The sequence below is a fragment of the Triticum urartu genome, chromosome 5 (genome assembly GCF_003073215.2).
Source record: "Triticum urartu cultivar G1812 chromosome 5, Tu2.1, whole genome shotgun sequence".
In the NCBI taxonomy this organism is placed as follows: domain Eukaryota; kingdom Viridiplantae; phylum Streptophyta; class Magnoliopsida; order Poales; family Poaceae; genus Triticum; species Triticum urartu.
This window is the reverse complement of record NC_053026.1, coordinates 67,379,699-67,390,923: the sequence shown is the minus strand read 5'-3', so window position 1 is coordinate 67,390,923 and position 11,225 is coordinate 67,379,699. Positions and strand designations below refer to the sequence as shown.

At 43.0% G+C, this 11,225-nt stretch overlaps 1 long non-coding RNA gene across 1 annotated transcript; it reads right to left on the bottom strand.

Moving 5' to 3' along the window:
- Window positions 1–2,224: 2,224 nt before the first annotated feature.
- On the bottom strand, window positions 2,225–5,420 carry LOC125507927. The gene is made up of 4 exons (XR_007283144.1): window positions 4,971–5,420; window positions 3,213–3,320; window positions 2,965–3,034; window positions 2,225–2,854 (listed from the first exon to the last, which is right to left on the bottom strand). It is a non-coding gene; the product is annotated as an uncharacterized LOC125507927 (long non-coding RNA).
- Between the last annotated feature and the right edge of the window lie 5,805 nt (window positions 5,421–11,225).

The window sequence follows — 11,225 nt, the reverse complement described above, 5'->3', positions numbered from 1 at the left end:
GCCAACCAAGCTTTTAAGCAAAGAGGAAAGATAAGCAAAGAGCTTTTAAGCAAGAACCATAGCATCATACAACATTAAGATTGTCATACTCGATCATCTTGGATCATATCATAGCAACACCTTGCATAAAACATACTAGTACAAATGCCCGTGCGTTGTAATGGGAGAAGAAAAAAAAACCATACTTCCTAAACCCAATAGCTCAAGACTCCCTTTCCTCCTCCTCCCATGACCGACTGCCAGACATGTCCTCCTCCCACGACCGACTGCCAGACATGATGACATTAGTAAACTCTTTGAAATCTTCCACACTACCACATGAAAAACAACATGAAAAGATGTGTTGCGCAAAAACATAACCGTGAAAGGAATTCATAAGTGTACCGTAGGTGTGTGCAATTTAAATCACAGAAATATCTACCTGGTCGCAAGTATCTCTTCACGTATTTGTTGGCATTGCTTAGTGATGCAACGATGCCCCAAAAATATCGCACTATAATAAAAATAGTAAAGTCTTGGTACAACATTCTTGCTTCACTACGGAGGCAACAAAGACTTCCATGAACCAGTGTGGGCTAGGTTTAGGGACTGGGTAGCATAGCACTATTTGTGTCCAATGATATTAGAAGCATTTTTTACGGGGTAATGATATTAGAAGCATTTTTTGCGGGGCAATGATATCAGGAGCATTGTACAAAGATCCTCTATCACTGGCTAATAGAACAAAGTAAAGTGTGGAGTTTGTGTCGCACACACCAGGGAGTTCGACTGCTTGTGCTTTGGTGATCAACATTATTTTTATTAGGAGGATTGTAAGAGTTTGTGACGGGCGCTAGCTGGTCGAGCAGAAAAAATAAGAGCAAATATTTGTTTTGTTCTCAAAAAAATATTGTACATGATGAACATAGAATGAATCATGTTTATTGTGATTTGGACATAGTATTTTTTTGCGCATGTTAAACAATTCCAACAAATTTGCTTTTGAGATATAATTTGACGTCAACAATTCAGATATAAAAAGTAGTTCAACTTAATTTGGCGTTGCTACTATATCCATGGACGGAGATGTTTAGTGCCATTTGGAGACCCTTCCTCTCTTTCCTTTTTTAGTTTTCTATATTTTTATTCCTTACCTTAATTATGGGACAGCTTCCACTTTCCATTTTCCCTCTGTCTAGAGATGAAATCCCCCACCCTCTTTCCTTCCTTATCCTGCCATACAACATATGAAATCCCTCCTCTTTCCACATGAAATCCCTGCCGTCTTTCCTTCCTTATTCTGTCTCCTCTTTCCTTCTTTATTTTTCTCTTTTTTCTTCCTTATTCTGTCAAGAGACATGAACTCCCTCCCTCTTTCCTTCTTTATTTTTCTGTATTTCCTTCCTTATCCTTATTATGGAAGGACTTATTTCCTTCTATATTGTTTCCCGAGATGGCTCCTTGATATACCGAGAAAATTCGAAGATGTATATAAATTACAAAGATTGGGTTTAAGAGAGCGGTATGGGACTATTTAGAAGGTGAATCAACTGTCTAAATATAATGCACCGTGAGGTTTTTTTATTTTTGAGGAAGATACGCAGGGGATCGAAAATCCTCCTTATATGATAGACTAGAGGGTAATCCTTTTTACTCCAAACATATGATGGGCCAGCTGACTTGGACGCTCGATCTGTGCACTAATCTGGCAGCCCGTGTTCGAGTCCTCAAAATAGCATATTTTTTGTGTGTGCCCGTTTCTGAAAGAAGCGACTTAAAAAAAGCATGACGGTGAACACATGCACGACTTTAGCCCAGTGCGCGTTGAGATGAAACTCAAGGTCATGAGTTCGATCCCCGTAAAATCAACTAATTTTTGCTGCTGCTCCTCTACAATCTTGGCCCATATGCAAGGGCAAAGTCGCTGCTCACAATCTCGGCCCATGTGGGGCAAAGCCCATGCCAGATAGAAAAACGTAATTTGTCGAATCTATACCCGAGAATCAGTCTCTCTTTTCTTAGTGAAAAATTCTTTCATGGGCAATGCTAATGTGTGTTTCCAGGCAGGTTCATGATGTTCAGATCATAGGATGTTTCATAACGTATAACACAGAGGTCGCTGCTAGCAATTTTAATTACAAAAAATAACTTCTTTTAGGATTTGTATTGTGTTTTCTGGGATTAGAAGTATACGAAAATAACTATATTAGCATACATATGTATTGGCTGAGAAAGTAACAAAAAATAAGGGAAAGAGTTTAGTCCACATATGTATGTTTATGCACAAAAACTGGGAAAGTTGTTGTGATAACGCAGGCATAACAACAGGAGTTCTATACCAACATGGGTGTGTACTAACATTCAGAATGCATGGAAAAATGAATAGCTACAACAGTAAGGCCACAAAATTCACTCAAACTGAATAAAGCTACTTTTGAGAGCAAATAAAGTACTTTCGAGCTCCTCAATTGACCTCTCCAATAGCTTGACTTCTTCATCCTTCTCCTTTCATCAAAGAGGAGCCCTTGATTGGGTCGTATCTGCTTGAGAAGTACGTATATGCAAAGAAGGACAATCTGACCAACGTAGTCATGGGCCACTCCAATGTACAAAGCAGAGCACACAACTCTGTCTTCAATCTTACAATGTCGTGAACCTCGACCGACGGACATTGGTGATGCCATCGGTGGCGTTGACGGTGTGATGTACCATTAACTGGTGAATGCCGCGCCAACCAGTGGCTCCAGAACACCTTCAACACTGCAGGACGACGGACAAAATGACCGTGGCGAAAGCCATGAACACATAACCCAACAGGCACTCACCATAGGCAAACTTCTTGACTTGCTTGGTGCTGCAGCTGATGCCTTGAGCTCTATAATGGTAGTGCATAAATGTAGAGACACAAATGTTAGGCATAAATTGGTTGGTCTTTCATCTATCAACAACTGATAAAATCTGGCCACTTGGAAGTTGTAAACATACAGGCAGAGGCGCATAAGGTGGACTTCCGAGTTTTTTTCTGCTTCTTCTTTGTAAGGCTAAACTCCATTTTCTAGAGGAGCAAAGGATGTACAGGTTTTCAGCCACAATTGATAATCCTTTAAACATGTTTTGTTTTACAGAACAGAAAAATGACCAAGATATCCTGGGAACTTGATGGTGTGTTTTGTTACTATAGAATAGTAGTACGAAAAAACAAGGATCAAGATGTTTTCGTGAAGAAGTCATACTTTCTGTTGCTGCACATAGAGCTCCAGTGGAGAATTGCCGTTGGTAACAAATCACACTGACATTATATTCTTCCCCGGTTTTTTGTTTTGATCCTGCAATCCTTGCTCCTGCAGCTCATTTGGCCAGCCATTAAATAAACAATAGTAACGGAGGGAGCATGCTATCTAGGGTCAAAATTAAATGGAGGTCCTGGTTCATCATTAGGGAAAGAAATAGTAACATAAGGAGTATGCTCTTTAGGGTGACGATTAGATGAAGTTCCTGATTCATCATTACTTTACTTTTGAGGTCAAATTCGAAATAACTAATCAAGTAATAATCTATTTTGCAAAAATATATGGCTTTTGGATAAGGCAGGCACGACCACTGGCATCACCATCATATATCTCTTAACCTAACTATAGAAAATGTCTTTAAAAGTTCTGATACATCTTATGTCCTAACTAAAGTGGGTACATCACTATTTAGATGCTCTGAAGTAAAGAGGTGTTCACAAGGAGAATTCAAAACTAAGACGTCTTCTTGAACTGAAGCACTATTTGTATATCGAAAATGTTCTGAAACTGCTGAACCTGAGCTTATCTAACAAGTATTAAACATTCAACTTTTCTACCATGCTTGACCTGGTATGCTTGAGGGAAACAAAAATAGAAGTTTAACCTTACGTAAAGATACGATTAAATGGCGATTCATTGATGGAGTAATCAGATAATGCGAAAATCAATTGTAATAATAAAAAAGAGTTGCAGTAATCACTAATAATATATTTTTTGTCAACTCTGGAGAAGACTTGCTACCTGCTGCTACAACCAATTGACTCATGCACAAACACCTCTAATGTATAAACGTACAAACATGACTCGCTGCTACATATGAATTCTACTCACTTCTACATATGAATGCTTGTGAATTCTTCAGGTTACAACAAGAAACTGAAGGATATACAAAATCATGAAAAAACTTTGTTCTTCATGCAGATGAAGGTACATGATTAATTGTTATCACAACACATCAAAGCTTACTTCCAATGATTTAAAATGCATGTCACTTTTACTTGCCATACATATGGAAAAGAAACTAAGGCAATGACGCTAGAAGACTTTTCTTAGCCGAACATATGGAAAAAAGAAAAACCTAAGGTAATGACGATGGAAGCTATGGTTGCAGGCACACACTAAAAGATCCTGGTGAAGAATAAAGCCCAAAACTCATGCTCTTTTCAAATTTCAATTTTAAGTAAATTATGAACATAACAGAACTGCTACTTCAAGGTTGCTAATGTTCTGATCATCCATAGTTGAGTCTTGAGAACAACATGATTTATTAACCAAAAGTAGGAATTTTCAGGTTTGGAGGGCACAATACAGACATTATGTTGAACTTGGATCAGTAAAAAGAATTGGTAAACTGAGGTGCAATCAAATGAACACGTATGCACATCGGTAAACTGGAGTGAAATCAAATGAACACGCATACACATCGGTAAACTATGCATTGGTATGCACTGCAAGCGCAACACATTTGTGTCTGAAACTGAAACAACACACTTCAGAGAAGAAGATTCAGAATAGCACAAATCCACATGAGTGAGACGTTTACGAGCTCGGCTCAGCAACAATCAGACCCTCCTTGTCTGCCTCTTGCAAGGTTAGCAATAATTCACAAGGTTATTCTAACTCATCTCCAAATCGAATTTTTTACAAATCTGCACAATCAAGCAAAAATTGGGTATATAGTGCGGATCTGGGAGCAAGCACCTGGTACTTGGGGACTTTCAGACGGGGGATCTGGTGGTGCCGCCAATTTCCAGCGATGTCAGCTGAGAGGAGGCGGGCCCGGAGCAGCAGCCGGCGACGGGATGACGGGGAGCACCTCGAGGGCATGGCCGACCAGTTCCATGGCTCCCTCAGTAGGGAGTTGGCCAGCTGAAGAGCAGTGGAGGCAGAGGAGGAGGGGGGAGAGGAGTTGGGGGATGGTGTGGCGCCGGCGTCGTGTGTCTCCGATGATGGAAAGCCACAGGGGTGGGGCGGCGGACGTCGTAGAGGCGGTGGCGGCGCGCGGCGGCGTGGCGGGGGTCGGCTGCGGCGGCGCACGGCGGCGTGTCGGGGGCCGGCGGTGCGCAGCAGCGTGGCAGGGGGCCAGCGGCGCGTTGGAGGTCGAGACGGGGCGTGCGTTTTTTCCCTCGCCCGTACCAGTTCGTTCGTGCTATTCTTCTTTTTTTCACCCAAAAGGCTGAGCCGAGGCCCAAGCCCAACACACGAAACGTTTTCTCTGTTTATTAGCATTAAAACTATAGTGCGGGTTAATTACAGTAAAACACAGGGGTTTTTTCAAAAAAAATGACGCGACGGTGAACCCGGAGACTCAATCCGTGCTTTATTATTAATAACTAGCAAAAAGACCCATGCGTTGCAACGGAAGAAAAATGTTCAATTTGTATGTAAAATTGTTAAATTTATGTAAAAAAATTCAATGTATATTCTTCTAAAAATACAATGTATATCAAAAATAAATAAACGTTTGGAATTGCAAAATTTGTTCAGGTTTCAAAATTTTGTTTGAATTTTTGATATTTATTCACGATTTTAAAAATGTATTCTTATTCAAATATTTTAAGGAAAATCGTCCACACTTGTTTCCAAGAATTGTTGAAAATATTTAAGAAAAATAAATAGACCTGTCGCTATACTACTTTAACTGGGGCGCTGCAATTTGAGCATAATCAACAGCTAGCTCATGTGGTTGTGTGGGATCGAAAGTATGTCTAGAGGGGGGTGATTAGACTACTTGACCAAATAAAAACTTAACCTTTTTCCAATTTTAGTTCTTGGCAGATTTTAGCTATTTTAGGACAAGTCAAGTAATCATCACACTATTCAAGCAAGCATGCAAAGAGTATATTGGCAGCGGAAAGTAAAGCATGCAACTTGCAAGAATATAAAGGGAAGGGTTTGGAGAATTCAAACGCTATTGGAGACACGGATGTTTTTCCCGTGGTTCGGATAGGTGGTGCTATCCTACATCCACGTTGATGGAGACTTCAACCCACGAAGGGTAACGGTTGCGCGAGTCCACACAGGGCTCCACCCAAGGGCAACGGTTGCGCGAGTCCACGGAGGGCTCCACCCATGAAGGGTCCATGAAGAAGCAACCACCCACAAAGGGTCCACGAAGAAGCAACCTTGTCTATCCCACCATGGCCATCGCCCACGAAGGACTTGCCTCACTAGCGGTAGATCTTCACGAAGTAGGCGATCTCCTGCCCTTACAAACTCCTTGGTTCACTCCACAATCCTTGTTCGGAGGCTCCCAAGTGACACCTAGCCAATCTAGGAGACACCACTCTCCAAGAAGTAACAAATGGTGTGTAGGTAATGAACTCCTTGCTCTTGTGCTTCAAATGATAGTCTCCCAACACTCAACTCTCTCTCATAGGATTTGGATTTTGTGGAAAGAAGATTTGAGTGGAAAGCAACTTGGGAAGGCTAGAGATCAAGATTCATATGGTAGGAAGGAATGTCTTGATCTCAACACATGAGTAGGTGGTTCTCTCTCAGAACAAATGAGTTTGGAATGATGTGTGTGTTCTGATGGCTCTCTCTTGGAATGAGAAAGAGGTGGAGGGGTATATATAGCCTCCACACAAAATCCAACCATTACACAGTTTTCCAATCTCGGTGGGACCGAATCATAAAACTCGGTCGGCCCGAAAATGTAAACCTAGTGACCGTTAGGAATTTCGGTGGGACTGACATGCAACTCGGTGGGACCGATTCGGTTAGGGTTTGGGCATAACGTAATCTCAGTGAGACTGATTACACAAACTCGGTGAGACCGAGTTTGGTAATTAGCTAACCAGAGAGTTGGTCAGGCAAACTCGGTGGGACCGATTTGCTCTTTCGGTGAGACCGAATGGAACTCGGTGAGACCGAAAAGTTACAAAGGGGAAACACTGAGTTTACATTGCAATCTCGGTGGGACCGATTCGCTCTTTCGGTGGGACCGAAAAGTTACGAAAGGGAAACAGAGAGATTGCAACCCCATCTCGGTGGGACCGAGAACCTTATCGGTAGAACCGAATTGCTAGGGTTTTGGCAGTGGCTAATGACAAGTGAAACTCGGTGGCGCCGGATAGGAAAAATCGGTAGGACCGAGTTTGGCTTAGAGTTTAGGTCATATGTGGATATGGGAAAGTAGTTGAGGGTTTTGGAGCATATCACTAAGCACATGAAGCAAGAGGCTCATTAAGCAACACCTCATCCCTCCTTAATAGTATTGGCTTTTCCTATGGACTCAATGTGATCTTGGATCACTAAAATATGAAATAAAGAGTCTTGAGCTTTTGAGCTTGAGCCAATCCTTTGTCCTTAGCATTTTTAGGATTCCACTTTCACATCCATGCCATGCCAATCATTTAGCTTTCCTGAAGTAATCATCTTGGAATAGCATTAGCTCAATGAGCTATATGTTGTTATGAATTACCAAAACCACCTAAGGATAGTTGCACTTTCAATCTCCCCCTTTTTGGTAATTGATGACAACATATAGATCAAAGCTTCGACAAATGATAATAAGCATGAAATATATCGTCGCTTTGAGAAGTATGTGATAAGTAAGAGCTCCCCCTAAATTTGTGCATATTTAAAATTTGCTTTGGACTGCAAATGCACAAAGAGTTAGAATCATGGGTTACTCTTCCATGTCACATACATCTTGGTGGAGCGCTCAAAATGATAAGATTGAAATACATGCACTCATCACCAAGAATAGTGAATGATCACAAACGATAGATATAATGATAATATTTAAACAAGCATCAAGCAAACATTAAGTGTAGCTTATGATCAAACACATGATCATCGATGTCTCACAAATAATGACATAGTATCAAGCACTCAAAAGCAAACAAAGTTCGAAAAACCACCAAATAAAGCAAGAGAGAAAAGCAACACTCTCTCTCTCTCTCGAAACCTATGATCTATACATCTTCTCCCCCTTTGGCAACAAGTTACCAAAAAGTTCCTAGAAAATGCATAGCACTAGATCGACGCTCAGGCTTGATCTTCAGGTGGTGGTGGAGTCCGGATCACTCCAAGGACGAAGGCTTCTGTAGATGTTGAAGTAGTCGCTGGAGTTGGAGCTGAGGTAGACGCTGGAGCTGAGGCTGTAGCTGGTGCTGAAGTAGTAGCTCTGGTGTCAGCAACTGGCAGTGCAGACGACCTCGGACCTCGTGGCACTCTAGAAAAAGCATGAGTCGTGGTCCTGCCTCTCCTCTCATTCATGTCCTCCTGGAGCTGCTCCACTGCAGACTGAACTTCTGTTACCTTGACATCCAAGTCATAGAACTTCTATTCCATGATCCTCTCTAGGCTCTGCTGATTTTTAGTGAGGTTGGCCAGACTTTGCTCAATTCTCAGCGTGGATGCAATCAAGTAACTGAGCTACTCTTGCTTGGTCTTCAAGAAATAGTCAGATGCCTCCTCTTGAGTAGGCATCCTGGCAGCTTTTTCCTTCTTCGCCTTCTCCTTCTTTGCATATGCTTGTGCAGACGATGGCTCATTCTCTGTCATCACAACTTCATTGTCCTCGAAATCTGGACGGATGGGCAGGTGTTCCTTATCCAACAAATATACGCCCGTGCCCATCTTGGAGTTGATGAGCTCCTGAATCTGAGGGGCATATCCACAGCTCCTCTTCTGATCTGCAGCTGTCCTCTTAATGGTTTCCACAATGAGACTCATGACCTTGAATTTCTGAGGCACATCAAACACATGTAGCAAGTTGATAGCATGACCTCTGATCATCTTGTGATCTCCAGACTTAGGCAACAGAGTGTGCCTTAGTATCCAATTGATAGTAGGCAATCCTGAGAGCAGATAGTGCACTGAGCCAAACTTGAATGTGTCAAGAGCTTCATTGGGAATTTCCTTATACATGTTGGACATGGAGTTATGGTCCATCTTTTTCTTTGCATAGATGTCCAAGTCCTCATCTTGCTCTTCTGGGGCATTGATGATCTGTGCCCACTCAGCCACTGTAGATTGGTACCTTGTACCCTCTGACATCCATGTAATCCTTCCATCCAGATAAAAGTGAGCTGTGGAGTAGAACTGCATGATGAGTTCCTCGTTCCACTTTGTGAGCTTCTGTCCAACAAAGTCCTCTACTCCACACGCTTTGAAGCTATCCTGAACTCCTGGGAAGTACTCCTCATTCTCCTTGATGTAGGTCCAGTCGACCCATCTCATGTCACAAACGATTGGCTTCTTGTCAAGCAAAACAGTCTCATAAAAGTCTTGTTGCTCCTTTGTGTGAAATCTGTAGTCCACGGCAGTCCTTCTCCTAGAAGCATATGGATCTGCTTCTCTCCATTTCCTGAGCCCTAAGTCTCTCCTGAGCTTCATGTCCTCAGCCACAGGATGAGCATCGTTGTGGTCTGGGATCTTGGGCTTGAGCTTCCGAAGGACACTCTCTTCCTCTTCTTCAATAGCTTCAGGCACTGGGGCCTTGTTCTTTTCTGCAGCAGGTATACTCCTTGTGTTTCTCTTTGGAGCTGTCTTAGGCTTAGATGCATCCTTAGGAGCTTCCTTGGGCTTGGATGCAGCTCCCCCTGACCTTATGGCATCTCCCATAAGTTTGGCTGCCTTGGGTGCTGGTGCAGCAACCTCTTCTTCCTCCTCCTATTCTACCATGATGGAGGCTCTCCCAAGCACTTTGGCTATAGTCTTCTTTACTCTCTCTTTCCTCTTCTTACCCTCAGCAGCAATGGGCTCAATGGGAGCAGGTGCAGGCTTCTCAGTTGAGGCTCTAGCCTTTGACATTGGTTGCCTGCCTATTGGCCTCTTGATTTTCAGGCCTGGCTTTGAGCCTTGAGCTGGCTCAACTCTCTTGGAAGTGGCCTCTTCCTCTGCCACATAGTCTTCATCCTCAGAATCAGACGTTCTCTTCTTCCTTTGACGTGTGGCAGCCTTAGGCAGATTGCTGGGTGTGCTCCTTCTGCCATCATCAGAAGAACTTGAGGGGCTAGTGCCCTCACTCATCACAACTTGCTGCTCTGAGAGGTTCTGACTGTCACTTTGATCAGACATGTTGCAAACTGACTGCTGACCCTGTGAATAGATTATGGAAGAGATAGAGTGGATGAGCATCACAAAAAGCAGAGATTTTTGCAAAAGATTAATTCAAAAACTTAGTTTTAGTTTTCCACAGAAAGCATCTCGGATCTACCGATTTTCAAACTCGGTGACACCGAAGCAGTTTTGGCACCAGAACTGGTGAACTCGGTCAGACCGAGTCACAGTTCGGTGGCACCGAGACTGCTAGGCTTTCACAGAATTCCAAAATCGGTCGCACCGATAAGTTATTCTCGGTCAGACCGAGTTTAACTTGTGCAATGGCAAAAGCCAGATCGGTGGGACCAAGTTTTTCAACTCGGTGGGTCCGAGATGGTTTCGGCGGAAACCTAACCCTAAATTTTTTGAATTAAACCTAATCTACGAGCGTTTTGACTGGATAGAAGTTTATCAATCGTGGCAAGATTCATGATGATCACAATGTGCTAGGAATCAGATTGAGGAATAGCACAATGATCAAGTCCATACCCTAGTTCGGCGTGGACTTGCTACGGCGGCAACAGCGGGGCAGAAATCCGTTGACGGCGGCGAAGACCAGCGACTGGAGGCTGCTGGCGGCGAGGAAACGATCCGGAGACCTCGGGGGCAGAGCAGGCTATCGCGCGGGCGAGGAGGTTTCGGAGAAATTTCCAAAATTCTGCCCGTCACTATATATAGCCCAACCCTGTCGGTGTGACCAAGTGGAACGACTCGGTGGCACCGAGATGCAAAACTGTGTGCAGTTTTTGCAACTCGGTGTGACCGAAAAGTTCAAATCGGTTGCACCGAGATCGAAAACCTAGATCAACTTAATGAACTCGGTAGGACCGAAATGGAGTATCGGTCAGACCGAGATTCATAAAGAGGTTTTGGAAGTTTAAGTCTATGACGAATCGGGGA